General features: G+C 63.1%; 7 non-coding genes across 7 annotated transcripts; all 7 read left to right on the forward strand.

The window, feature by feature from the left end:
• The first annotated feature begins 2,626 nt into the window (after window positions 1-2,626).
• LOC142864937 (5S ribosomal RNA) lies at window positions 2,627-2,745 on the forward strand. The gene has a single exon (XR_012915232.1). It is a non-coding gene; the product is annotated as a 5S ribosomal RNA (ribosomal RNA).
• A 3,784-nt stretch (window positions 2,746-6,529) lies between these two features.
• Window positions 6,530-6,648, forward strand: LOC142864938 (5S ribosomal RNA). The gene has a single exon (XR_012915233.1). It is a non-coding gene; the product is annotated as a 5S ribosomal RNA (ribosomal RNA).
• A 3,784-nt stretch (window positions 6,649-10,432) lies between these two features.
• Window positions 10,433-10,551, forward strand: LOC142864939 (5S ribosomal RNA). Its single transcript, XR_012915234.1, has one exon. It is a non-coding gene; the product is annotated as a 5S ribosomal RNA (ribosomal RNA).
• Window positions 10,552-14,340: 3,789 nt separating this feature from the next.
• LOC142864940 (5S ribosomal RNA) lies at window positions 14,341-14,459 on the forward strand. The gene has a single exon (XR_012915235.1). It is a non-coding gene; the product is annotated as a 5S ribosomal RNA (ribosomal RNA).
• A 3,784-nt stretch (window positions 14,460-18,243) lies between these two features.
• LOC142864941 (5S ribosomal RNA) lies at window positions 18,244-18,362 on the forward strand. Its single transcript, XR_012915236.1, has one exon. It is a non-coding gene; the product is annotated as a 5S ribosomal RNA (ribosomal RNA).
• A 3,789-nt stretch (window positions 18,363-22,151) lies between these two features.
• On the forward strand, window positions 22,152-22,270 carry LOC142864942 (5S ribosomal RNA). Its single transcript, XR_012915237.1, has one exon. It is a non-coding gene; the product is annotated as a 5S ribosomal RNA (ribosomal RNA).
• A 3,785-nt stretch (window positions 22,271-26,055) lies between these two features.
• Window positions 26,056-26,174, forward strand: LOC142864943 (5S ribosomal RNA). The gene has a single exon (XR_012915238.1). It is a non-coding gene; the product is annotated as a 5S ribosomal RNA (ribosomal RNA).
• The last annotated feature ends 1,618 nt before the right edge of the window (window positions 26,175-27,792 follow it).

The raw sequence follows: 27,792 nt of genomic DNA on the forward strand, positions 1-27,792 counted from the left end.
CCGTTCGTACCAATTTGCTGGTGAGCGCGCTCACGTGGTGCTCGTGTGTCCATTCTTGGGATACTTGGTTTACTGGAACGGGTTCCAGCTCTGGCCAGGAGAACACGAGAGGCGCCCTCTCACCGCTGCTCCTCACAGCCGAATGGCACTCCGTGGTGTCCACGCGCCACATTTTATTGATGCACTCCTGGATGGATGGGCACTCGGGTCGCTTCCACGTCTTTGGGATTGTGAATTGTGCCCTAACTGTAACCCTAACCCTTACCCAGCCCGTCTCCTCTGCCCCTGCCTGACGCACTCCTCCCCGGCCAGGCCCGTCACTGTCCTGGGCCCCCGCCTGACCGGCTCCTCCCCGCCCGGCCGGTCACCGTCCTCTGCCCCTGCCTGACACGCTCCTTCCCGCCCGGCCTCTCACCGTCCTCGGCCCCTGCCTGACCGGCTCCTCCGTCGCCTGGGCCTTCCAAGGGCTTGGTGTGGATGCTGCTTCCAGGAAGCCCTCCAGAAACCCGGCAGCAGGGTGGCCGCAGCAGTCTCCAGCAGCCGTCCCTAAGTCGCGTGAGTGCGGGGGACGCGCCCCCGCTGTGCCGCGGGGGCCCAGCCTGGTGTCTTCCCTGAGGCCCTGCGGCTGCCGGCTGGGCTGCCGCTCCCCGCAAGGGGAGAGCCGCGGAGGTGGGGACCGCCTCCTGATGGGGACGTACACGCAGCTCTCCACGTCGGATTCCGGGGCTCTCTGTCCTGCCCGAAGGCCCAGCTGGCCTGCGGGTCCTTAGAGTGGCAAAAACCTCCGAAAACTGAGACTGAGGGTCCGGTGGGTGTCTGCACTTTTGTGCTGGGCACCCCAGGGAGGCCCGGGGGCTGGCTGGACAACGTGGTCTGCTGGGCGGTGGTGGGGGGGTTGGAGGAGCAACTGATGCCCTTTGCACTTTGGGTAGCAAGAGTCTGAGGTGTCTCTGAGCCCTGTGCCCTGTGGGGGCGGGGCGGGGGGGAGGAGGAGGAGGAGGAGGAGGAGGTGGGAAGGGCCGGGGCCTGCAGTCCTGTTCCCGGGGTGGCACGGCAAGTGGCTTCTTCCACAGGCTGCTTGGCCTGGGCTCCCTGCACCTGGGCCTTTGGAGGACCGGCCCTGTGCTTGCCAACACTTCCTGCAGGGACCCAGAGCTGGGAGGTGGCATCTCTCAGCCCTGGGTCGGGCAGAGCCCCAGCGGGCCATGCCCACAACCTCTCTCAGCACCGGTCCCCCAGAAGGCTCCTTTGGGACCAGGATTCTCTTGCGGTGACTCTTTAAGGTCTGGCCCCTGGATGGAGGGGCACCAGGAGTAGAGGAGCAGGAAGGGGAAGGGGGTGGCCATGCGAGGGGACACTTTGAGGCCAAGTCCCAGCTTCAGCCTGATCCTCCTGGGAACCCCGCTCTGAGACAAGGAGCCGGGCTTCGCATTCCCACAGCAGCCAGTCGTGGGCTGAGGACACCTGGGGCGTTGGGAACTCCCTGGCTTCTCCTGGGTTTAACGTCTAGAGCTGCTTGTGAATCGCGCCGCCACACACACCCGAGCGCAGGTGTCTTCCGCACAGACTGCGGGCCTCGCTCTTCTGAATGCCGCTAGCTCGCCACCCACCCACGGGTGAACCTGGTCAGGGTGCTTTCTCTCAGGGGCAGACTCTTTTCCGGGCGGGCTACCGGTGTCTCTGTTTGCTCGTTTCTTTCTTCCATTTCGGGACAGTCTTCCTTGCTGGGTGTGGAAATCTCCTATGCCTTCCCTCGCCTATTCTGTCAGCTTTAAAATTCTCTTTCAGTTGCCACCCTCACAGATGGATTAGGAAACTCTTTCCGGTGCACTCATTAGTGAAATGACCTCCAGGAAGCTGGAATCCAATATCTAATGGCCGATTTTTAGCGAGTCCACACGCCAGGGTGGTCGGGGTCCAATGCAGCCCCGGCCAGGCCCAGGCCCCTTGGACTGGGCCACAGGAGGACACGGAGGAGGGTCCCGGCCCCCACGAAGCGGTGCCGGCAGTTCTCCACGGGCTTGGGCGTTTTCCAGAGGTAGGAGATGGAGGGGACTGATTTCTTCAGCGCCCCCCAAACCACGCCACCCCACCCCACCCATGGGACACATCCCCAGAGAGAGACGCCCCATACACTGGCTGTGCCCCAGCCCTGGCCCGGGGGAATAGGCGGCAGCCCACCCACAGGGCGAGGGGGGGGGCGCAGCTGAAAGGGGTTGTGGGGGAGGGCGGCCCCTGGCTGGGGTCAAAGGGCGAGCGTCCCGCGCCTGCGCAGTCAGCGGCAGCGACGCGCTGGGGGTGGGCAGCGGGTAGGTGAAGGAGGCCGGGCGAGGAGACGAGGGGGGCTGGGAGGGCTCCACCTTGGCGAGTCCAGCCGTGGAGGCGCATCTTGTGTGAGTGTGAGTGAGTGTGAGTGTGTGTGTGTGTGTATAGAGAGACAGCCCCCCACCCCGCCCCGCCCCGCCCCGCCCCGCCCATCACCCCCGTCCCTGGGAGCCAGCGGGACCCGGCCGGCGAACTCAACCAGCCCGGCCGGGCCCGGCGCGGGGCCTGGGGCGGGAGGCGGCGGCGGGGAAGCCCAGAGAGGCTCGGCTTCTCGAGCGGGGCAGGGGCGCCCTCCGCCGCCGTCTAGGGCCACACCACCCTGAACGCCCCCGATCTCGTCTGGTCTCGGAAGCTAAGCAGGGTCGGGCCTGGTTAGTACTTGGATGGGAGACCGCCTGGGAATACCGGGTGCCACAGGCTGCTGCTTTTTTTTTTTTTTTTCTTGCCTCTTGTTCTGTCCCCTTTCTGGGAGCGCGGCGGCGGCCCGGGGTGGGGGTCACCCCCACCCTCAGCGCCCGCGCGGTGCCTGGCGCCCCAGCCCGCACCGTGGGGCCTCCTCTTGTCCCAAGCCTCGACACCGCCGCCACGCGGCAGCATGCGTGGCATCTGGACCGTCAGGTCTCAGACCAAAGGTCTGCTCTGTGGGAACCGACACGCTGGAGGAAACCTTGAGAGTCTGAGAGGGGAGGGAGTTCCAGAAGAAGGCCAGGATGTCATTTTGAGGGAGTATGTGACCAGAACTCGTCCCGTTGATTTTGGGGTTCTATGGGCTACACGCAGGAAACTTTGGTGGTGGCACCTGATGTTGGGGGATCCGGAGTCACACCCAGACCTGCTCCACAGGCCTCCTTTTACTTTTCTCTTCGGATTCATTATTTTTAAAAAGTGTCTCTTACCTCTAGGATTGCATTTTCTTTTCTCTCTCTTTTCAAGCAGATGATGGGAGTACAAGTATTCAGGTGACATGTGTTGCCCGTGCCGCCCTCCCCCCTGTGTTCTTTTTTTTTTTTTTTTTTTGAGACAGAGTCTCGTTTTGCTGCCCAGGCTAGAGTGAGTGCCATGGCGTCAGCCTAGCTCACAGCAACCTCAATCTCCGGGCTCAAGCAATCCTGCTGCCTCAGCCTCCCGAGTAGTTGGGACTACAGGCATGCACCACCACGCCCGGCTGTGTTTTTCTATATATATTAGTTGGCCAATTAATTTCTTTCTATTTTTAGTAGAGACGGGGTCTCGCTCTTGCTCAGGCTGGTTTCGAACTCCTGACCTGGAGCAATCCGCCCGCCTCGGCCTCCCAGAGAGCTAGGATTACAGGCGTGAGCCACCGCGCCCGGCCCCCCCTGTGTTCTTATTCATATACCTCTCATGTTGTTCCAGCGTATTGTGGGGGTACCAATGTTAAGGTCGGGTGCCTTGCCCTCTCCAAGCCTCCCCCCTCGGGTCAGAGCTTCAAGTGCGCCCATCCCCCAGTCGGTGCGCACCCACCCCATGCCTAATGGATGTGTATGCCCCTCCCCTCCCCCCACCCGCCCGACACCCACCCGATGAAGGTGATTCCTCTCTGTCCACTTAGGCGTCCATCCGTTCGTACCAATTTGCTGGTGAGCGCGCTCACGTGGTGCTCGTGTGTCCATTCTTGGGATACTTGGTTTACTGGAACGGGTTCCAGCTCTGGCCAGGAGAACACGAGAGGCGCCCTCTCACCGCTGCTCCTCACAGCCGAATGGCACTCCGTGGTGTCCACGCGCCACATTTTATTGATGCACTCCTGGATGGATGGGCACTCGGGTCGCTTCCACGTCTTTGGGATTGTGAATTGTGCCCTAACTGTAACCCTAACCCTTACCCAGCCCGTCTCCTCTGCCCCTGCCTGACGCACTCCTCCCCGGCCAGGCCCGTCACTGTCCTGGGCCCCCGCCTGACCGGCTCCTCCCCGCCCGGCCGGTCACCGTCCTCTGCCCCTGCCTGACACGCTCCTTCCCGCCCGGCCTCTCACCGTCCTCGGCCCCTGCCTGACCGGCTCCTCCGTCGCCTGGGCCTTCCAAGGGCTTGGTGTGGATGCTGCTTCCAGGAAGCCCTCCAGAAACCCGGCAGCAGGGTGGCCGCAGCAGTCTCCAGCAGCCGTCCCTAAGTCGCGTGAGTGCGGGGGACGCGCCCCCGCTGTGCCGCGGGGGCCCAGCCTGGTGTCTTCCCTGAGGCCCTGCGGCTGCCGGCTGGGCTGCCGCTCCCCGCAAGGGGAGAGCCGCGGAGGTGGGGACCGCCTCCTCATGGGGACGTACACGCAGCTCTCCACGTCGGATTCCGGGGCTCTCTGTCCTGCCCGAAGGCCCAGCTGGCCTGCGGGTCCTTAGAGTGGCAAAAACCTCCGAAAACTGAGACTGAGGGTCCGGTGGGTGTCTGCACTTTTGTGCTGGGCACCCCAGGGAGGCCCGGGGGCTGGCTGGACAACGTGGTCTGCTGGGCGGTGGTGGGGGGGTTGGAGGAGCAACTGATGCCCTTTGCACTTTGGGTAGCAAGAGTCTGAGGTGTCTCTGAGCCCTGTGCCCTGTGGGGGCGGGGCGGGGGGGAGGAGGAGGAGGAGGAGGAGGAGGTGGGAAGGGCCGGGGCCTGCAGTCCTGTTCCCGGGGTGGCACGGCAAGTGGCTTCTTCCACAGGCTGCTTGGCCTGGGCTCCCTGCACCTGGGCCTTTGGAGGACCGGCCCTGTGCTTGCCAACACTTCCTGCAGGGACCCAGAGCTGGGAGGTGGCATCTCTCAGCCCTGGGTCGGGCAGAGCCCCAGCGGGCCATGCCCACAACCTCTCTCAGCACCGGTCCCCCAGAAGGCTCCTTTGGGACCAGGATTCTCTTGCGGTGACTCTTTAAGGTCTGGCCCCTGGATGGAGGGGCACCAGGAGTAGAGGAGCAGGAAGGGGAAGGGGGTGGCCATGCGAGGGGACACTTTGAGGCCAAGTCCCAGCTTCAGCCTGATCCTCCTGGGAACCCCGCTCTGAGACAAGGAGCCGGGCTTCGCATTCCCACAGCAGCCAGTCGTGGGCTGAGGACACCTGGGGCGTTGGGAACTCCCTGGCTTCTCCTGGGTTTAACGTCTAGAGCTGCTTGTGAATCGCGCCGCCACACACACCCGAGCGCAGGTGTCTTCCGCACAGACTGCGGGCCTCGCTCTTCTGAATGCCGCTAGCTCGCCACCCACCCACGGGTGAACCTGGTCAGGGTGCTTTCTCTCAGGGGCAGACTCTTTTCCGGGCGGGCTACCGGTGTCTCTGTTTGCTCGTTTCTTTCTTCCATTTCGGGACAGTCTTCCTTGCTGGGTGTGGAAATCTCCTATGCCTTCCCTCGCCTATTCTGTCAGCTTTAAAATTCTCTTTCAGTTGCCACCCTCACAGATGGATTAGGAAACTCTTTCCGGTGCACTCATTAGTGAAATGACCTCCAGGAAGCTGGAATCCAATATCTAATGGCCGATTTTTAGCGAGTCCACACGCCAGGGTGGTCGGGGTCCAATGCAGCCCCGGCCAGGCCCAGGCCCCTTGGACTGGGCCACAGGAGGACACGGAGGAGGGTCCCGGCCCCCACGAAGCGGTGCCGGCAGTTCTCCACGGGCTTGGGCGTTTTCCAGAGGTAGGAGATGGAGGGGACTGATTTCTTCAGCGCCCCCCAAACCACGCCACCCCACCCCACCCATGGGACACATCCCCAGAGAGAGACGCCCCATACACTGGCTGTGCCCCAGCCCTGGCCCGGGGGAATAGGCGGCAGCCCACCCACAGGGCGAGGGGGGGGGCGCAGCTGAAAGGGGTTGTGGGGGAGGGCGGCCCCTGGCTGGGGTCAAAGGGCGAGCGTCCCGCGCCTGCGCAGTCAGCGGCAGCGACGCGCTGGGGGTGGGCAGCGGGTAGGTGAAGGAGGCCGGGCGAGGAGACGAGGGGGGCTGGGAGGGCTCCACCTTGGCGAGTCCAGCCGTGGAGGCGCATCTTGTGTGAGTGTGAGTGAGTGTGAGTGTGTGTGTGTGTGTATAGAGAGACAGCCCCCCACCCCGCCCCGCCCCGCCCCGCCCCGCCCATCACCCCCGTCCCTGGGAGCCAGCGGGACCCGGCCGGCGAACTCAACCAGCCCGGCCCGGCCCGGCGCGGGGCCTGGGGCGGGAGGCGGCGGCGGGGAAGCCCAGAGAGGCTCGGCTTCTCGAGCGGGGCAGGGGCGCCCTCCGCCGCCGTCTAGGGCCACACCACCCTGAACGCCCCCGATCTCGTCTGGTCTCGGAAGCTAAGCAGGGTCGGGCCTGGTTAGTACTTGGATGGGAGACCGCCTGGGAATACCGGGTGCCACAGGCTGCTGCTTTTTTTTTTTTTTTTCTTGCCTCTTGTTCTGTCCCCTTTCTGGGAGCGCGGCGGCGGCCCGGGGTGGGGGTCACCCCCACCCTCAGCGCCCGCGCGGTGCCTGGCGCCCCAGCCCGCACCGTGGGGCCTCCTCTTGTCCCAAGCCTCGACACCGCCGCCACGCGGCAGCATGCGTGGCATCTGGACTGTCAGGTCTCAGACCAAAGGTCTGCTCTGTGGGAACCGACACGCTGGAGGAAACCTTGAGAGTCTGAGAGGGGAGGGAGTTCCAGAAGAAGGCCAGGATGTCATTTTGAGGGAGTATGTGACCAGAACTCGTCCCATTGATTTTGGGGTTCTATGGGCTACACGCAGGAAACTTTGGTGGTGGCACCTGATGTTGGGGGATCCGGAGTCACACCCAGACCTGCTCCACAGGCCTCCTTTTACTTTTCTCTTCGGATTCATTATTTTTAAAAAGTGTCTCTTACCTCTAGGATTGCATTTTCTTTTCTCTCTCTTTTCAAGCAGATGATGGGAGTACAAGTATTCAGGTGACATGTGTTGCCCGTGCCGCCCTCCCCCCTGTGTTCTTTTTTTTTTTTTTTTTTTGAGACAGAGTCTCGTTTTGCTGCCCAGGCTAGAGTGAGTGCCATGGCGTCAGCCTAGCTCACAGCAACCTCAATCTCCGGGCTCAAGCAATCCTGCTGCCTCAGCCTCCCGAGTAGTTGGGACTACAGGCATGCACCACCACGCCCGGCTGTGTTTTTCTATATATATTAGTTGGCCAATTAATTTCTTTCTATTTTTAGTAGAGACGGGGTCTCGCTCTTGCTCAGGCTGGTTTCGAACTCCTGACCTGGAGCAATCCGCCCGCCTCGGCCTCCCAGAGAGCTAGGATTACAGGCGTGAGCCACCGCGCCCGGCCCCCCCTGTGTTCTTATTCATATACCTCTCATGTTGTTCCAGCGTATTGTGGGGGTACCAATGTTAAGGTCGGGTGCCTTGCCCTCTCCAAGCCTCCCCCCTCGGGTCAGAGCTTCAAGTGCGCCCATCCCCCAGTCGGTGCGCACCCACCCCATGCCTAATGGATGTGTATGCCCCTCCCCTCCCCCCACCCGCCCGACACCCACCCGATGAAGGTGATTCCTCTCTGTCCACTTAGGCGTCCATCCGTTCGTACCAATTTGCTGGTGAGCGCGCTCACGTGGTGCTCGTGTGTCCATTCTTGGGATACTTGGTTTACTGGAACGGGTTCCAGCTCTGGCCAGGAGAACACGAGAGGCGCCCTCTCACCGCTGCTCCTCACAGCCGAATGGCACTCCGTGGTGTCCACGCGCCACATTTTATTGATGCACTCCTGGATGGATGGGCACTCGGGTCGCTTCCACGTCTTTGGGATTGTGAATTGTGCCCTAACTGTAACCCTAACCCTTACCCAGCCCGTCTCCTCTGCCCCTGCCTGACGCACTCCTCCCCGGCCAGGCCCGTCACTGTCCTGGGCCCCCGCCTGACCGGCTCCTCCCCGCCCGGCCGGTCACCGTCCTCTGCCCCTGCCTGACACGCTCCTTCCCGCCCGGCCTCTCACCGTCCTCGGCCCCTGCCTGACCGGCTCCTCCGTCGCCTGGGCCTTCCAAGGGCTTGGTGTGGATGCTGCTTCCAGGAAGCCCTCCAGAAACCCGGCAGCAGGGTGGCCGCAGCAGTCTCCAGCAGCCGTCCCTAAGTCGCGTGAGTGCGGGGGACGTGCCCCCGCTGTGCCGCGGGGGCCCAGCCTGGTGTCTTCCCTGAGGCCCTGCGGCTGCCGGCTGGGCTGCCGCTCCCCGCAAGGGGAGAGCCGCGGAGGTGGGGACCGCCTCCTCATGGGGACGTACACGCAGCTCTCCACGTCGGATTCCGGGGCTCTCTGTCCTGCCCGAAGGCCCAGCTGGCCTGCGGGTCCTTAGAGTGGCAAAAACCTCCGAAAACTGAGACTGAGGGTCCGGTGGGTGTCTGCACTTTTGTGCTGGGCACCCCAGGGAGGCCCGGGGGCTGGCTGGACAACGTGGTCTGCTGGGCGGTGGTGGGGGGGTTGGAGGAGCAACTGATGCCCTTTGCACTTTGGGTAGCAAGAGTCTGAGGTGTCTCTGAGCCCTGTGCCCTGTGGGGGCGGGGCGGGGGGGAGGAGGAGGAGGAGGAGGAGGAGGTGGGAAGGGCCGGGGCCTGCAGTCCTGTTCCCGGGGTGGCACGGCAAGTGGCTTCTTCCACAGGCTGCTTGGCCTGGGCTCCCTGCACCTGGGCCTTTGGAGGACCGGCCCTGTGCTTGCCAACACTTCCTGCAGGGACCCAGAGCTGGGAGGTGGCATCTCTCAGCCCTGGGTCGGGCAGAGCCCCAGCGGGCCATGCCCACAACCTCTCTCAGCACCGGTCCCTCAGAAGGCTCCTTTGGGACCAGGATTCTCTTGCGGTGACTCTTTAAGGTCTGGCCCCTGGATGGAGGGGCACCAGGAGTAGAGGAGCAGGAAGGGGAAGGGGGTGGCCATGCGAGGGGACACTTTGAGGCCAAGTCCCAGCTTCAGCCTGATCCTCCTGGGAACCCCGCTCTGAGACAAGGAGCCGGGCTTCGCATTCCCACAGCAGCCAGTCGTGGGCTGAGGACACCTGGGGCGTTGGGAACTCCCTGGCTTCTCCTGGGTTTAACGTCTAGAGCTGCTTGTGAATCGCGCCGCCACACACACCCGAGCGCAGGTGTCTTCCGCACAGACTGCGGGCCTCGCTCTTCTGAATGCCGCTAGCTCGCCACCCACCCACGGGTGAACCTGGTCAGGGTGCTTTCTCTCAGGGGCAGACTCTTTTCCGGGCGGGCTACCGGTGTCTCTGTTTGCTCGTTTCTTTCTTCCATTTCGGGACAGTCTTCCTTGCTGGGTGTGGAAATCTCCTATGCCTTCCCTCGCCTATTCTGTCAGCTTTAAAATTCTCTTTCAGTTGCCACCCTCACAGATGGATTAGGAAACTCTTTCCGGTGCACTCATTAGTGAAATGACCTCCAGGAAGCTGGAATCCAATATCTAATGGCCGATTTTTAGCGAGTCCACACGCCAGGGTGGTCGGGGTCCAATGCAGCCCCGGCCAGGCCCAGGCCCCTTGGACTGGGCCACAGGAGGACACGGAGGAGGGTCCCGGCCCCCACGAAGCGGTGCCGGCAGTTCTCCACGGGCTTGGGCGTTTTCCAGAGGTAGGAGATGGAGGGGACTGATTTCTTCAGCGCCCCCCAAACCACGCCACCCCACCCCACCCATGGGACACATCCCCAGAGAGAGACGCCCCATACACTGGCTGTGCCCCAGCCCTGGCCCGGGGGAATAGGCGGCAGCCCACCCACAGGGCGAGGGGGGGGGCGCAGCTGAAAGGGGTTGTGGGGGAGGGCGGCCCCTGGCTGGGGTCAAAGGGCGAGCGTCCCGCGCCTGCGCAGTCAGCGGCAGCGACGCGCTGGGGGTGGGCAGCGGGTAGGTGAAGGAGGCCGGGCGAGGAGACGAGGGGGGCTGGGAGGGCTCCACCTTGGCGAGTCCAGCCGTGGAGGCGCATCTTGTGTGAGTGTGAGTGAGTGTGAGTGTGTGTGTGTGTGTATAGAGAGACAGCCCCCCACCCCGCCCCGCCCCGCCCCGCCCCGCCCATCACCCCCGTCCCTGGGAGCCAGCGGGACCCGGCCGGCGAACTCAACCAGCCCGGCCCGGCCCGGCGCGGGGCCTGGGGCGGGAGGCGGCGGCGGGGAAGCCCAGAGAGGCTCGGCTTCTCGAGCGGGGCAGGGGCGCCCTCCGCCGCCGTCTAGGGCCACACCACCCTGAACGCCCCCGATCTCGTCTGGTCTCGGAAGCTAAGCAGGGTCGGGCCTGGTTAGTACTTGGATGGGAGACCGCCTGGGAATACCGGGTGCCACAGGCTGCTGCTTTTTTTTTTTTTTTTCTTGCCTCTTGTTCTGTCCCCTTTCTGGGAGCGCGGCGGCGGCCCGGGGTGGGGGTCACCCCCACCCTCAGCGCCCGCGCGGTGCCTGGCGCCCCAGCCCGCACCGTGGGGCCTCCTCTTGTCCCAAGCCTCGACACCGCCGCCACGCGGCAGCATGCGTGGCATCTGGACCGTCAGGTCTCAGACCAAAGGTCTGCTCTGTGGGAACCGACACGCTGGAGGAAACCTTGAGAGTCTGAGAGGGGAGGGAGTTCCAGAAGAAGGCCAGGATGTCATTTTGAGGGAGTATGTGACCAGAACTCGTCCCGTTGATTTTGGGGTTCTATGGGCTACACGCAGGAAACTTTGGTGGTGGCACCTGATGTTGGGGGATCCGGAGTCACACCCAGACCTGCTCCACAGGCCTCCTTTTACTTTTCTCTTCGGATTCATTATTTTTAAAAAGTGTCTCTTACCTCTAGGATTGCATTTTCTTTTCTCTCTCTTTTCAAGCAGATGATGGGAGTACAAGTATTCAGGTGACATGTGTTGCCCGTGCCGCCCTCCCCCCTGTGTTCTTTTTTTTTTTTTTTTTTTGAGACAGAGTCTCGTTTTGCTGCCCAGGCTAGAGTGAGTGCCATGGCGTCAGCCTAGCTCACAGCAACCTCAATCTCCGGGCTCAAGCAATCCTGCTGCCTCAGCCTCCCGAGTAGTTGGGACTACAGGCATGCACCACCACGCCCGGCTGTGTTTTTCTATATATATTAGTTGGCCAATTAATTTCTTTCTATTTTTAGTAGAGACGGGGTCTCGCTCTTGCTCAGGCTGGTTTCGAACTCCTGACCTGGAGCAATCCGCCCGCCTCGGCCTCCCAGAGAGCTAGGATTACAGGCGTGAGCCACCGCGCCCGGCCCCCCCTGTGTTCTTATTCATATACCTCTCATGTTGTTCCAGCGTATTGTGGGGGTACCAATGTTAAGGTCGGGTGCCTTGCCCTCTCCAAGCCTCCCCCCTCGGGTCAGAGCTTCAAGTGCGCCCATCCCCCAGTCGGTGCGCACCCACCCCATGCCTAATGGATGTGTATGCCCCTCCCCTCCCCCCACCCGCCCGACACCCACCCGATGAAGGTGATTCCTCTCTGTCCACTTAGGCGTCCATCCGTTCGTACCAATTTGCTGGTGAGCGCGCTCACGTGGTGCTCGTGTGTCCATTCTTGGGATACTTGGTTTACTGGAACGGGTTCCAGCTCTGGCCAGGAGAACACGAGAGGCGCCCTCTCACCGCTGCTCCTCACAGCCGAATGGCACTCCGTGGTGTCCACGCGCCACATTTTATTGATGCACTCCTGGATGGATGGGCACTCGGGTCGCTTCCACGTCTTTGGGATTGTGAATTGTGCCCTAACTGTAACCCTAACCCTTACCCAGCCCGTCTCCTCTGCCCCTGCCTGACGCACTCCTCCCCGGCCAGGCCCGTCACTGTCCTGGGCCCCCGCCTGACCGGCTCCTCCCCGCCCGGCCGGTCACCGTCCTCTGCCCCTGCCTGACACGCTCCTTCCCGCCCGGCCTCTCACCGTCCTCGGCCCCTGCCTGACCGGCTCCTCCGTCGCCTGGGCCTTCCAAGGGCTTGGTGTGGATGCTGCTTCCAGGAAGCCCTCCAGAAACCCGGCAGCAGGGTGGCCGCAGCAGTCTCCAGCAGCCGTCCCTAAGTCGCGTGAGTGCGGGGGACGCGCCCCCGCTGTGCCGCGGGGGCCCAGCCTGGTGTCTTCCCTGAGGCCCTGCGGCTGCCGGCTGGGCTGCCGCTCCCCGCAAGGGGAGAGCCGCGGAGGTGGGGACCGCCTCCTGATGGGGACGTACACGCAGCTCTCCACGTCGGATTCCGGGGCTCTCTGTCCTGCCCGAAGGCCCAGCTGGCCTGCGGGTCCTTAGAGTGGCAAAAACCTCCGAAAACTGAGACTGAGGGTCCGGTGGGTGTCTGCACTTTTGTGCTGGGCACCCCAGGGAGGCCCGGGGGCTGGCTGGACAACGTGGTCTGCTGGGCGGTGGTGGGGGGGTTGGAGGAGCAACTGATGCCCTTTGCACTTTGGGTAGCAAGAGTCTGAGGTGTCTCTGAGCCCTGTGCCCTGTGGGGGCGGGGCGGGGGGGAGGAGGAGGAGGAGGAGGAGGAGGTGGGAAGGGCCGGGGCCTGCAGTCCTGTTCCCGGGGTGGCACGGCAAGTGGCTTCTTCCACAGGCTGCTTGGCCTGGGCTCCCTGCACCTGGGCCTTTGGAGGACCGGCCCTGTGCTTGCCAACACTTCCTGCAGGGACCCAGAGCTGGGAGGTGGCATCTCTCAGCCCTGGGTCGGGCAGAGCCCCAGCGGGCCATGCCCACAACCTCTCTCAGCACCGGTCCCCCAGAAGGCTCCTTTGGGACCAGGATTCTCTTGCGGTGACTCTTTAAGGTCTGGCCCCTGGATGGAGGGGCACCAGGAGTAGAGGAGCAGGAAGGGGAAGGGGGTGGCCATGCGAGGGGACACTTTGAGGCCAAGTCCCAGCTTCAGCCTGATCCTCCTGGGAACCCCGCTCTGAGACAAGGAGCCGGGCTTCGCATTCCCACAGCAGCCAGTCGTGGGCTGAGGACACCTGGGGCGTTGGGAACTCCCTGGCTTCTCCTGGGTTTAACGTCTAGAGCTGCTTGTGAATCGCGCCGCCACACACACCCGAGCGCAGGTGTCTTCCGCACAGACTGCGGGCCTCGCTCTTCTGAATGCCGCTAGCTCGCCACCCACCCACGGGTGAACCTGGTCAGGGTGCTTTCTCTCAGGGGCAGACTCTTTTCCGGGCGGGCTACCGGTGTCTCTGTTTGCTCGTTTCTTTCTTCCATTTCGGGACAGTCTTCCTTGCTGGGTGTGGAAATCTCCTATGCCTTCCCTCGCCTATTCTGTCAGCTTTAAAATTCTCTTTCAGTTGCCACCCTCACAGATGGATTAGGAAACTCTTTCCGGTGCACTCATTAGTGAAATGACCTCCAGGAAGCTGGAATCCAATATCTAATGGCCGATTTTTAGCGAGTCCACACGCCAGGGTGGTCGGGGTCCAATGCAGCCCCGGCCAGGCCCAGGCCCCTTGGACTGGGCCACAGGAGGACACGGAGGAGGGTCCCGGCCCCCACGAAGCGGTGCCGGCAGTTCTCCACGGGCTTGGGCGTTTTCCAGAGGTAGGAGATGGAGGGGACTGATTTCTTCAGCGCCCCCCAAACCACGCCACCCCACCCCACCCATGGGACACATCCCCAGAGAGAGACGCCCCATACACTGGCTGTGCCCCAGCCCTGGCCCGGGGGAATAGGCGGCAGCCCACCCACAGGGCGAGGGGGGGGGCGCAGCTGAAAGGGGTTGTGGGGGAGGGCGGCCCCTGGCTGGGGTCAAAGGGCGAGCGTCCCGCGCCTGCGCAGTCAGCGGCAGCGACGCGCTGGGGGTGGGCAGCGGGTAGGTGAAGGAGGCCGGGCGAGGAGACGAGGGGGGCTGGGAGGGCTCCACCTTGGCGAGTCCAGCCGTGGAGGCGCATCTTGTGTGAGTGTGAGTGAGTGTGAGTGTGTGTGTGTGTGTATAGAGAGACAGCCCCCCACCCCGCCCCGCCCCGCCCCGCCCCGCCCCGCCCATCACCCCCGTCCCTGGGAGCCAGCGGGACCCGGCCGGCGAACTCAACCAGCCCGGCCCGGCCCGGCGCGGGGCCTGGGGCGGGAGGCGGCGGCGGGGAAGCCCAGAGAGGCTCGGCTTCTCGAGCGGGGCAGGGGCGCCCTCCGCCGCCGTCTAGGGCCACACCACCCTGAACGCCCCCGATCTCGTCTGGTCTCGGAAGCTAAGCAGGGTCGGGCCTGGTTAGTACTTGGATGGGAGACCGCCTGGGAATACCGGGTGCCACAGGCTGCTGCTTTTTTTTTTTTTTTTCTTGCCTCTTGTTCTGTCCCCTTTCTGGGAGCGCGGCGGCGGCCCGGGGTGGGGGTCACCCCCACCCTCAGCGCCCGCGCGGTGCCTGGCGCCCCAGCCCGCACCGTGGGGCCTCCTCTTGTCCCAAGCCTCGACACCGCCGCCACGCGGCAGCATGCGTGGCATCTGGACCGTCAGGTCTCAGACCAAAGGTCTGCTCTGTGGGAACCGACACGCTGGAGGAAACCTTGAGAGTCTGAGAGGGGAGGGAGTTCCAGAAGAAGGCCAGGATGTCATTTTGAGGGAGTATGTGACCAGAACTCGTCCCGTTGATTTTGGGGTTCTATGGGCTACACGCAGGAAACTTTGGTGGTGGCACCTGATGTTGGGGGATCCGGAGTCACACCCAGACCTGCTCCACAGGCCTCCTTTTACTTTTCTCTTCGGATTCATTATTTTTAAAAAGTGTCTCTTACCTCTAGGATTGCATTTTCTTTTCTCTCTCTTTTCAAGCAGATGATGGGAGTACAAGTATTCAGGTGACATGTGTTGCCCGTGCCGCCCTCCCCCCTGTGTTCTTTTTTTTTTTTTTTTTTTGAGACAGAGTCTCGTTTTGCTGCCCAGGCTAGAGTGAGTGCCATGGCGTCAGCCTAGCTCACAGCAACCTCAATCTCCGGGCTCAAGCAATCCTGCTGCCTCAGCCTCCCGAGTAGTTGGGACTACAGGCATGCACCACCACGCCCGGCTGTGTTTTTCTATATATATTAGTTGGCCAATTAATTTCTTTCTATTTTTAGTAGAGACGGGGTCTCGCTCTTGCTCAGGCTGGTTTCGAACTCCTGACCTGGAGCAATCCGCCCGCCTCGGCCTCCCAGAGAGCTAGGATTACAGGCGTGAGCCACCGCGCCCGGCCCCCCCTGTGTTCTTATTCATATACCTCTCATGTTGTTCCAGCGTATTGTGGGGGTACCAATGTTAAGGTCGGGTGCCTTGCCCTCTCCAAGCCTCCCCCCTCGGGTCAGAGCTTCAAGTGCGCCCATCCCCCAGTCGGTGCGCACCCACCCCATGCCTAATGGATGTGTATGCCCCTCCCCTCCCCCCACCCGCCCGACACCCACCCGATGAAGGTGATTCCTCTCTGTCCACTTAGGCGTCCATCCGTTCGTACCAATTTGCTGGTGAGCGCGCTCACGTGGTGCTCGTGTGTCCATTCTTGGGATACTTGGTTTACTGGAACGGGTTCCAGCTCTGGCCAGGAGAACACGAGAGGCGCCCTCTCACCGCTGCTCCTCACAGCCGAATGGCACTCCGTGGTGTCCACGCGCCACATTTTATTGATGCACTCCTGGATGGATGGGCACTCGGGTCGCTTCCACGTCTTTGGGATTGTGAATTGTGCCCTAACTGTAACCCTAACCCTTACCCAGCCCGTCTCCTCTGCCCCTGCCTGACGCACTCCTCCCCGGCCAGGCCCGTCACTGTCCTGGGCCCCCGCCTGACCGGCTCCTCCCCGCCCGGCCGGTCACCGTCCTCTGCCCCTGCCTGACACGCTCCTTCCCGCCCGGCCTCTCACCGTCCTCGGCCCCTGCCTGACCGGCTCCTCCGTCGCCTGGGCCTTCCAAGGGCTTGGTGTGGATGCTGCTTCCAGGAAGCCCTCCAGAAACCCGGCAGCAGGGTGGCCGCAGCAGTCTCCAGCAGCCGTCCCTAAGTCGCGTGAGTGCGGGGGACGTGCCCCCGCTGTGCCGCGGGGGCCCAGCCTGGTGTCTTCCCTGAGGCCCTGCGGCTGCCGGCTGGGCTGCCGCTCCCCGCAAGGGGAGAGCCGCGGAGGTGGGGACCGCCTCCTCATGGGGACGTACACGCAGCTCTCCACGTCGGATTCCGGGGCTCTCTGTCCTGCCCGAAGGCCCAGCTGGCCTGCGGGTCCTTAGAGTGGCAAAAACCTCCGAAAACTGAGACTGAGGGTCCGGTGGGTGTCTGCACTTTTGTGCTGGGCACCCCAGGGAGGCCCGGGGGCTGGCTGGACAACGTGGTCTGCTGGGCGGTGGTGGGGGGGTTGGAGGAGCAACTGATGCCCTTTGCACTTTGGGTAGCAAGAGTCTGAGGTGTCTCTGAGCCCTGTGCCCTGTGGGGGCGGGGCGGGGGGGAGGAGGAGGAGGAGGAGGAGGAGGTGGGAAGGGCCGGGGCCTGCAGTCCTGTTCCCGGGGTGGCACGGCAAGTGGCTTCTTCCACAGGCTGCTTGGCCTGGGCTCCCTGCACCTGGGCCTTTGGAGGACCGGCCCTGTGCTTGCCAACACTTCCTGCAGGGACCCAGAGCTGGGAGGTGGCATCTCTCAGCCCTGGGTCGGGCAGAGCCCCAGCGGGCCATGCCCACAACCTCTCTCAGCACCGGTCCCTCAGAAGGCTCCTTTGGGACCAGGATTCTCTTGCGGTGACTCTTTAAGGTCTGGCCCCTGGATGGAGGGGCACCAGGAGTAGAGGAGCAGGAAGGGGAAGGGGGTGGCCATGCGAGGGGACACTTTGAGGCCAAGTCCCAGCTTCAGCCTGATCCTCCTGGGAACCCCGCTCTGAGACAAGGAGCCGGGCTTCGCATTCCCACAGCAGCCAGTCGTGGGCTGAGGACACCTGGGGCGTTGGGAACTCCCTGGCTTCTCCTGGGTTTAACGTCTAGAGCTGCTTGTGAATCGCGCCGCCACACACACCCGAGCGCAGGTGTCTTCCGCACAGACTGCGGGCCTCGCTCTTCTGAATGCCGCTAGCTCGCCACCCACCCACGGGTGAACCTGGTCAGGGTGCTTTCTCTCAGGGGCAGACTCTTTTCCGGGCGGGCTACCGGTGTCTCTGTTTGCTCGTTTCTTTCTTCCATTTCGGGACAGTCTTCCTTGCTGGGTGTGGAAATCTCCTATGCCTTCCCTCGCCTATTCTGTCAGCTTTAAAATTCTCTTTCAGTTGCCACCCTCACAGATGGATTAGGAAACTCTTTCCGGTGCACTCATTAGTGAAATGACCTCCAGGAAGCTGGAATCCAATATCTAATGGCCGATTTTTAGCGAGTCCACACGCCAGGGTGGTCGGGGTCCAATGCAGCCCCGGCCAGGCCCAGGCCCCTTGGACTGGGCCACAGGAGGACACGGAGGAGGGTCCCGGCCCCCACGAAGCGGTGCCGGCAGTTCTCCACGGGCTTGGGCGTTTTCCAGAGGTAGGAGATGGAGGGGACTGATTTCTTCAGCGCCCCCCAAACCACGCCACCCCACCCCACCCATGGGACACATCCCCAGAGAGAGACGCCCCATACACTGGCTGTGCCCCAGCCCTGGCCCGGGGGAATAGGCGGCAGCCCACCCACAGGGCGAGGGGGGGGGCGCAGCTGAAAGGGGTTGTGGGGGAGGGCGGCCCCTGGCTGGGGTCAAAGGGCGAGCGTCCCGCGCCTGCGCAGTCAGCGGCAGCGACGCGCTGGGGGTGGGCAGCGGGTAGGTGAAGGAGGCCGGGCGAGGAGACGAGGGGGGCTGGGAGGGCTCCACCTTGGCGAGTCCAGCCGTGGAGGCGCATCTTGTGTGAGTGTGAGTGAGTGTGAGTGTGTGTGTGTGTGTATAGAGAGACAGCCCCCCACCCCGCCCCGCCCCGCCCCGCCCCGCCCATCACCCCCGTCCCTGGGAGCCAGCGGGACCCGGCCGGCGAACTCAACCAGCCCGGCCCGGCCCGGCGCGGGGCCTGGGGCGGGAGGCGGCGGCGGGGAAGCCCAGAGAGGCTCGGCTTCTCGAGCGGGGCAGGGGCGCCCTCCGCCGCCGTCTAGGGCCACACCACCCTGAACGCCCCCGATCTCGTCTGGTCTCGGAAGCTAAGCAGGGTCGGGCCTGGTTAGTACTTGGATGGGAGACCGCCTGGGAATACCGGGTGCCACAGGCTGCTGCTTTTTTTTTTTTTTTTCTTGCCTCTTGTTCTGTCCCCTTTCTGGGAGCGCGGCGGCGGCCCGGGGTGGGGGTCACCCCCACCCTCAGCGCCCGCGCGGTGCCTGGCGCCCCAGCCCGCACCGTGGGGCCTCCTCTTGTCCCAAGCCTCGACACCGCCGCCACGCGGCAGCATGCGTGGCATCTGGACCGTCAGGTCTCAGACCAAAGGTCTGCTCTGTGGGAACCGACACGCTGGAGGAAACCTTGAGAGTCTGAGAGGGGAGGGAGTTCCAGAAGAAGGCCAGGATGTCATTTTGAGGGAGTATGTGACCAGAACTCGTCCCGTTGATTTTGGGGTTCTATGGGCTACACGCAGGAAACTTTGGTGGTGGCACCTGATGTTGGGGGATCCGGAGTCACACCCAGACCTGCTCCACAGGCCTCCTTTTACTTTTCTCTTCGGATTCATTATTTTTAAAAAGTGTCTCTTACCTCTAGGATTGCATTTTCTTTTCTCTCTCTTTTCAAGCAGATGATGGGAGTACAAGTATTCAGGTGACATGTGTTGCCCGTGCCGCCCTCCCCCCTGTGTTCTTTTTTTTTTTTTTTTTTTGAGACAGAGTCTCGTTTTGCTGCCCAGGCTAGAGTGAGTGCCATGGCGTCAGCCTAGCTCACAGCAACCTCAATCTCCGGGCTCAAGCAATCCTGCTGCCTCAGCCTCCCGAGTAGTTGGGACTACAGGCATGCACCACCACGCCCGGCTGTGTTTTTCTATATATATTAGTTGGCCAATTAATTTCTTTCTATTTTTAGTAGAGACGGGGTCTCGCTCTTGCTCAGGCTGGTTTCGAACTCCTGACCTGGAGCAATCCGCCCGCCTCGGCCTCCCAGAGAGCTAGGATTACAGGCGTGAGCCACCGCGCCCGGCCCCCCCTGTGTTCTTATTCATATACCTCTCATGTTGTTCCAGCGTATTGTGGGGGTACCAATGTTAAGGTCGGGTGCCTTGCCCTCTCCAAGCCTCCCCCCTCGGGTCAGAGCTTCAAGTGCGCCCATCCCCCAGTCGGTGCGCACCCACCCCATGCCTAATGGATGTGTATGCCCCTCCCCTCCCCCCACCCGCCCGACACCCACCCGATGAAGGTGATTCCTCTCTGTCCACTTAGGCGTCCATCCGTTCGTACCAATTTGCTGGTGAGCGCGCTCACGTGGTGCTCGTGTGTCCATTCTTGGGATACTTGGTTTACTGGAACGGGTTCCAGCTCTGGCCAGGAGAACACGAGAGGCGCCCTCTCACCGCTGCTCCTCACAGCCGAATGGCACTCCGTGGTGTCCACGCGCCACATTTTATTGATGCACTCCTGGATGGATGGGCACTCGGGTCGCTTCCACGTCTTTGGGATTGTGAATTGTGCCCTAACTGTAACCCTAACCCTTACCCAGCCCGTCTCCTCTGCCCCTGCCTGACGCACTCCTCCCCGGCCAGGCCCGTCACTGTCCTGGGCCCCCGCCTGACCGGCTCCTCCCCGCCCGGCCGGTCACCGTCCTCTGCCCCTGCCTGACACGCTCCTTCCCGCCCGGCCTCTCACCGTCCTCGGCCCCTGCCTGACCGGCTCCTCCGTCGCCTGGGCCTTCCAAGGGCTTGGTGTGGATGCTGCTTCCAGGAAGCCCTCCAGAAACCCGGCAGCAGGGTGGCCGCAGCAGTCTCCAGCAGCCGTCCCTAAGTCGCGTGAGTGCGGGGGACGCGCCCCCGCTGTGCCGCGGGGGCCCAGCCTGGTGTCTTCCCTGAGGCCCTGCGGCTGCCGGCTGGGCTGCCGCTCCCCGCAAGGGGAGAGCCGCGGAGGTGGGGACCGCCTCCTGATGGGGACGTACACGCAGCTCTCCACGTCGGATTCCGGGGCTCTCTGTCCTGCCCGAAGGCCCAGCTGGCCTGCGGGTCCTTAGAGTGGCAAAAACCTCCGAAAACTGAGACTGAGGGTCCGGTGGGTGTCTGCACTTTTGTGCTGGGCACCCCAGGGAGGCCCGGGGGCTGGCTGGACAACGTGGTCTGCTGGGCGGTGGTGGGGGGGTTGGAGGAGCAACTGATGCCCTTTGCACTTTGGGTAGCAAGAGTCTGAGGTGTCTCTGAGCCCTGTGCCCTGTGGGGGCGGGGCGGGGGGGAGGAGGAGGAGGAGGAGGAGGAGGTGGGAAGGGCCGGGGCCTGCAGTCCTGTTCCCGGGGTGGCACGGCAAGTGGCTTCTTCCACAGGCTGCTTGGCCTGGGCTCCCTGCACCTGGGCCTTTGGAGGACCGGCCCTGTGCTTGCCAACACTTCCTGCAGGGACCCAGAGCTGGGAGGTGGCATCTCTCAGCCCTGGGTCGGGCAGAGCCCCAGCGGGCCATGCCCACAACCTCTCTCAGCACCGGTCCCCCAGAAGGCTCCTTTGGGACCAGGATTCTCTTGCGGTGACTCTTTAAGGTCTGGCCCCTGGATGGAGGGGCACCAGGAGTAGAGGAGCAGGAAGGGGAAGGGGGTGGCCATGCGAGGGGACACTTTGAGGCCAAGTCCCAGCTTCAGCCTGATCCTCCTGGGAACCCCGCTCTGAGACAAGGAGCCGGGCTTCGCATTCCCACAGCAGCCAGTCGTGGGCTGAGGACACCTGGGGCGTTGGGAACTCCCTGGCTTCTCCTGGGTTTAACGTCTAGAGCTGCTTGTGAATCGCGCCGCCACACACACCCGAGCGCAGGTGTCTTCCGCACAGACTGCGGGCCTCGCTCTTCTGAATGCCGCTAGCTCGCCACCCACCCACGGGTGAACCTGGTCAGGGTGCTTTCTCTCAGGGGCAGACTCTTTTCCGGGCGGGCTACCGGTGTCTCTGTTTGCTCGTTTCTTTCTTCCATTTCGGGACAGTCTTCCTTGCTGGGTGTGGAAATCTCCTATGCCTTCCCTCGCCTATTCTGTCAGCTTTAAAATTCTCTTTCAGTTGCCACCCTCACAGATGGATTAGGAAACTCTTTCCGGTGCACTCATTAGTGAAATGACCTCCAGGAAGCTGGAATCCAATATCTAATGGCCGATTTTTAGCGAGTCCACACGCCAGGGTGGTCGGGGTCCAATGCAGCCCCGGCCAGGCCCAGGCCCCTTGGACTGGGCCACAGGAGGACACGGAGGAGGGTCCCGGCCCCCACGAAGCGGTGCCGGCAGTTCTCCACGGGCTTGGGCGTTTTCCAGAGGTAGGAGATGGAGGGGACTGATTTCTTCAGCGCCCCCCAAACCACGCCACCCCACCCCACCCATGGGACACATCCCCAGAGAGAGACGCCCCATACACTGGCTGTGCCCCAGCCCTGGCCCGGGGGAATAGGCGGCAGCCCACCCACAGGGCGAGGGGGGGGGCGCAGCTGAAAGGGGTTGTGGGGGAGGGCGGCCCCTGGCTGGGGTCAAAGGGCGAGCGTCCCGCGCCTGCGCAGTCAGCGGCAGCGACGCGCTGGGGGTGGGCAGCGGGTAGGTGAAGGAGGCCGGGCGAGGAGACGAGGGGGGCTGGGAGGGCTCCACCTTGGCGAGTCCAGCCGTGGAGGCGCATCTTGTGTGAGTGTGAGTGAGTGTGAGTGTGTGTGTGTGTGTATAGAGAGACAGCCCCCCACCCCGCCCCGCCCCGCCCCGCCCCGCCCCGCCCATCACCCCCGTCCCTGGGAGCCAGCGGGACCCGGCCGGCGAACTCAACCAGCCCGGCCCGGCCCGGCGCGGGGCCTGGGGCGGGAGGCGGCGGCGGGGAAGCCCAGAGAGGCTCGGCTTCTCGAGCGGGGCAGGGGCGCCCTCCGCCGCCGTCTAGGGCCACACCACCCTGAACGCCCCCGATCTCGTCTGGTCTCGGAAGCTAAGCAGGGTCGGGCCTGGTTAGTACTTGGATGGGAGACCGCCTGGGAATACCGGGTGCCACAGGCTGCTGCTTTTTTTTTTTTTTTTCTTGCCTCTTGTTCTGTCCCCTTTCTGGGAGCGCGGCGGCGGCCCGGGGTGGGGGTCACCCCCACCCTCAGCGCCCGCGCGGTGCCTGGCGCCCCAGCCCGCACCGTGGGGCCTCCTCTTGTCCCAAGCCTCGACACCGCCGCCACGCGGCAGCATGCGTGGCATCTGGACCGTCAGGTCTCAGACCAAAGGTCTGCTCTGTGGGAACCGACACGCTGGAGGAAACCTTGAGAGTCTGAGAGGGGAGGGAGTTCCAGAAGAAGGCCAGGATGTCATTTTGAGGGAGTATGTGACCAGAACTCGTCCCGTTGATTTTGGGGTTCTATGGGCTACACGCAGGAAACTTTGGTGGTGGCACCTGATGTTGGGGGATCCGGAGTCACACCCAGACCTGCTCCACAGGCCTCCTTTTACTTTTCTCTTCGGATTCATTATTTTTAAAAAGTGTCTCTTACCTCTAGGATTGCATTTTCTTTTCTCTCTCTTTTCAAGCAGATGATGGGAGTACAAGTATTCAGGTGACATGTGTTGCCCGTGCCGCCCTCCCCCCTGTGTTCTTTTTTTTTTTTTTTTTTTGAGACAGAGTCTCGTTTTGCTGCCCAGGCTAGAGTGAGTGCCATGGCGTCAGCCTAGCTCACAGCAACCTCAATCTCCGGGCTCAAGCAATCCTGCTGCCTCAGCCTCCCGAGTAGTTGGGACTACAGGCATGCACCACCACGCCCGGCTGTGTTTTTCTATATATATTAGTTGGCCAATTAATTTCTTTCTATTTTTAGTAGAGACGGGGTCTCGCTCTTGCTCAGGCTGGTTTCGAACTCCTGACCTGGAGCAATCCGCCCGCCTCGGCCTCCCAGAGAGCTAGGATTACAGGCGTGAGCCACCGCGCCCGGCCCCCCCTGTGTTCTTATTCATATACCTCTCATGTTGTTCCAGCGTATTGTGGGGGTACCAATGTTAAGGTCGGGTGCCTTGCCCTCTCCAAGCCTCCCCCCTCGGGTCAGAGCTTCAAGTGCGCCCATCCCCCAGTCGGTGCGCACCCACCCCATGCCTAATGGATGTGTATGCCCCTCCCCTCCCCCCACCCGCCCGACACCCACCCGATGAAGGTGATTCCTCTCTGTCCACTTAGGCGTCCATCCGTTCGTACCAATTTGCTGGTGAGCGCGCTCACGTGGTGCTCGTGTGTCCATTCTTGGGATACTTGGTTTACTGGAACGGGTTCCAGCTCTGGCCAGGAGAACACGAGAGGCGCCCTCTCACCGCTGCTCCTCACAGCCGAATGGCACTCCGTGGTGTCCACGCGCCACATTTTATTGATGCACTCCTGGATGGATGGGCACTCGGGTCGCTTCCACGTCTTTGGGATTGTGAATTGTGCCCTAACTGTAACCCTAACCCTTACCCAGCCCGTCTCCTCTGCCCCTGCCTGACGCACTCCTCCCCGGCCAGGCCCGTCACTGTCCTGGGCCCCCGCCTGACCGGCTCCTCCCCGCCCGGCCGGTCACCGTCCTCTGCCCCTGCCTGACACGCTCCTTCCCGCCCGGCCTCTCACCGTCCTCGGCCCCTGCCTGACCGGCTCCTCCGTCGCCTGGGCCTTCCAAGGGCTTGGTGTGGATGCTGCTTCCAGGAAGCCCTCCAGAAACCCGGCAGCAGGGTGGCCGCAGCAGTCTCCAGCAGCCGTCCCTAAGTCGCGTGAGTGCGGGGGACGTGCCCCCGCTGTGCCGCGGGGGCCCAGCCTGGTGTCTTCCCTGAGGCCCTGCGGCTGCCGGCTGGGCTGCCGCTCCCCGCAAGGGGAGAGCCGCGGAGGTGGGGACCGCCTCCTGATGGGGACGTACACGCAGCTCTCCACGTCGGATTCCGGGGCTCTCTGTCCTGCCCGAAGGCCCAGCTGGCCTGCGGGTCCTTAGAGTGGCAAAAACCTCCGAAAACTGAGACTGAGGGTCCGGTGGGTGTCTGCACTTTTGTGCTGGGCACCCCAGGGAGGCCCGGGGGCTGGCTGGACAACGTGGTCTGCTGGGCGGTGGTGGGGGGGTTGGAGGAGCAACTGATGCCCTTTGCACTTTGGGTAGCAAGAGTCTGAGGTGTCTCTGAGCCCTGTGCCCTGTGGGGGCGGGGCGGGGGGGAGGAGGAGGAGGAGGAGGAGGAGGTGGGAAGGGCCGGGGCCTGCAGTCCTGTTCCCGGGGTGGCACGGCAAGTGGCTTCTTCCACAGGCTGCTTGGCCTGGGCTCCCTGCACCTGGGCCTTTGGAGGACCGGCCCTGTGCTTGCCAACACTTCCTGCAGGGACCCAGAGCTGGGAGGTGGCATCTCTCAGCCCTGGGTCGGGCAGAGCCCCAGCGGGCCATGCCCACAACCTCTCTCAGCACCGGTCCCCCAGAAGGCTCCTTTGGGACCAGGATTCTCTTGCGGTGACTCTTTAAGGTCTGGCCCCTGGATGGAGGGGCACCAGGAGTAGAGGAGCAGGAAGGGGAAGGGGGTGGCCATGCGAGGGGACACTTTGAGGCCAAGTCCCAGCTTCAGCCTGATCCTCCTGGGAACCCCGCTCTGAGACAAGGAGCCGGGCTTCGCATTCCCACAGCAGCCAGTCGTGGGCTGAGGACACCTGGGGCGTTGGGAACTCCCTGGCTTCTCCTGGGTTTAACGTCTAGAGCTGCTTGTGAATCGCGCCGCCACACACACCCGAGCGCACGTGTCTTCCGCACAGACTGCGGGCCTCGCTCTTCTGAATGCCGCTAGCTCGCCACCCACCCACGGGTGAACCTGGTCAGGGTGCTTTCTCTCAGGGGGCAGACTCTTTTCCGGGCGGGCTACCGGTGTCTCTGTTTGCTCGTTTCTTTCTTCCATTTCGGGACAGTCTTCCTTGCTGGGTGTGGAAATCTCCTATGCCTTCCCTCGCCTATTCTGTCAGCTTTAAAATTCTCTTTCAGTTGCCACCCTCACAGATGGATTAGGAAACTCTTTCCGGTGCACTCATTAGTGAAATGACCTCCAGGAAGCTGGAATCCAATATCTAATGGCCGATTTTTAGCGAGTCCACACGCCAGGGTGGTCGGGGTCCAATGCAGCCCCGGCCAGGCCCAGGCCCCTTGGACTGGGCCACAGGAGGACACGGAGGAGGGTCCCGGCCCCCACGAAGCGGTGCCGGCAGTTCTCCACGGGCTTGGGCGTTTTCCAGAGGTAGGAGATGGAGGGGACTGATTTCTTCAGCGCCCCCCAAACCACGCCACCCCACCCCACCCATGGGACACATCCCCAGAGAGAGACGCCCCATACACTGGCTGTGCCCCAGCCCTGGCCCGGGGGAATAGGCGGCAGCCCACCCACAGGGCGAGGGGGGGGGCGCAGCTGAAAGGGGTTGTGGGGGAGGGCGGCCCCTGGCTGGGGTCAAAGGGCGAGCGTCCCGCGCCTGCGCAGTCAGCGGCAGCGACGCGCTGGGGGTGGGCAGCGGGTAGGTGAAGGAGGCCGGGCGAGGAGACGAGGGGGGCTGGGAGGGCTCCACCTTGGCGAGTCCAGCCGTGGAGGCGCATCTTGTGTGAGTGTGAGTGAGTGTGAGTGTGTGTGTGTGTGTATAGAGAGACACCCCCCCGCCCCGCCCCGCCCCGCCCCGCCCCGCCCATCACCCCCGTCCCTGGGAGCCAGCGGGACCCGGCCGGCGAACTCAACCAGCCCGGCCCGGCCCGGCGCGGGGCCTGGGGCGGGAGGCGGCGGCGGGGAAGCCCAGAGAGGCTCGGCTTCTCGAGCGGGGCAGGGGCGCCCTCCGCCGCCGTCTAGGGCCACACCACCCTGAACGCCCCCGATCTCGTCTGGTCTCGGAAGCTAAGCAGGGTCGGGCCTGGTTAGTACTTGGATGGGAGACCGCCTGGGAATACCGGGTGCCACAGGCTGCTGCTTTTTTTTTTTTTTTTCTTGCCTCTTGTTCTGTCCCCTTTCTGGGAGCGCGGCGGCGGCCCGGGGTGGGGGTCACCCCCACCCTCAGCGCCCGCGCGGTGCCTGGCGCCCCAGCCCGCACCGTGGGGCCTCCTCTTGTCCCAAGCCTCGACACCGCCGCCACGCGGCAGCATGCGTGGCATCTGGACTGTCAGGTCTCAGACCAAAGGTCTGCTCTGTGGGAACCGACACGCTGGAGGAAACCTTGAGAGTCTGAGAGGGGAGGGAGTTCCAGAAGAAGGCCAGGATGTCATTTTGAGGGAGTATGTGACCAGAACTCGTCCCGTTGATTTTGGGGTTCTATGGGCTACACGCAGGAAACTTTGGTGGTGGCACCTGATGTTGGGGGATCCGGAGTCACACCCAGACCTGCTCCACAGGCCTCCTTTTACTTTTCTCTTCGGATTCATTATTTTTAAAAAGTGTCTCTTACCTCTAGGATTGCATTTTCTTTTCTCTCTCTTTTCAAGCAGATGATGGGAGTACAAGTATTCAGGTGACATGTGTTGCCCGTGCCGCCCTCCCCCCTGTGTTCTTTTTTTTTTTTTTTTTTTGAGACAGAGTCTCGTTTTGCTGCCCAGGCTAGAGTGAGTGCCATGGCGTCAGCCTAGCTCACAGCAACCTCAATCTCCGGGCTCAAGCAATCCTGCTGCCTCAGCCTCCCGAGTAGTTGGGACTACAGGCATGCACCACCACGCCCGGCTGTGTTTTTCTATATATATTAGTTGGCCAATTAATTTCTTTCTATTTTTAGTAGAGACGGGGTCTCGCTCTTGCTCAGGCTGGTTTCGAACTCCTGACCTGGAGCAATCCGCCCGCCTCGGCCTCCCAGAGAGCTAGGATTACAGGCGTGAGCCACCGCGCCCGGCCCCCCCTGTGTTCTTATTCATATACCTCTCATGTTGTTCCAGCGTATTGTGGGGGTACCAATGTTAAGGTCGGGTGCCTTGCCCTCTCCAAGCCTCCCCCCTCGGGTCAGAGCTTCAAGTGCGCCCATCCCCCAGTCGGTGCGCACCCACCCCATGCCTAATGGATGTGTATGCCCCTCCCCTCCCCCCACCCGCCCGACACCCACCCGATGAAGGTGATTCCTCTCTGTCCACTTAGGCGTCCATCCGTTCGTACCAATTTGCTGGTGAGCGCGCTCACGTGGTGCTCGTGTGTCCATTCTTGGGATACTTGGTTTACTGGAACGGGTTCCAGCTCTGGCCAGGAGAACACGAGAGGCGCCCTCTCACCGCTGCTCCTCACAGCCGAATGGCACTCCGTGGTGTCCACGCGCCACATTTTATTGATGCACTCCTGGATGGATGGGCACTCGGGTCGCTTCCACGTCTTTGGGATTGTGAATTGTGCCCTAACTGTAACCCTAACCCTTACCCAGCCCGTCTCCTCTGCCCCTGCCTGACGCACTCCTCCCCGGCCAGGCCCGTCACTGTCCTGGGCCCCCGCCTGACCGGCTCCTCCCGCCCGGCCGGTCACCGTCCTCTGCCCCTGCCTGACACGCTCCTTCCCGCCCGGCCTCTCACCGTCCTCGGCCCCTGCCTGACCGGCTCCTCCGTCGCCTGGGCCTTC

The sequence above is a fragment of the Microcebus murinus genome, chromosome 27 (assembly GCF_040939455.1).
Source record: "Microcebus murinus isolate Inina chromosome 27, M.murinus_Inina_mat1.0, whole genome shotgun sequence".
NCBI classification, from domain to species: domain Eukaryota; kingdom Metazoa; phylum Chordata; class Mammalia; order Primates; family Cheirogaleidae; genus Microcebus; species Microcebus murinus.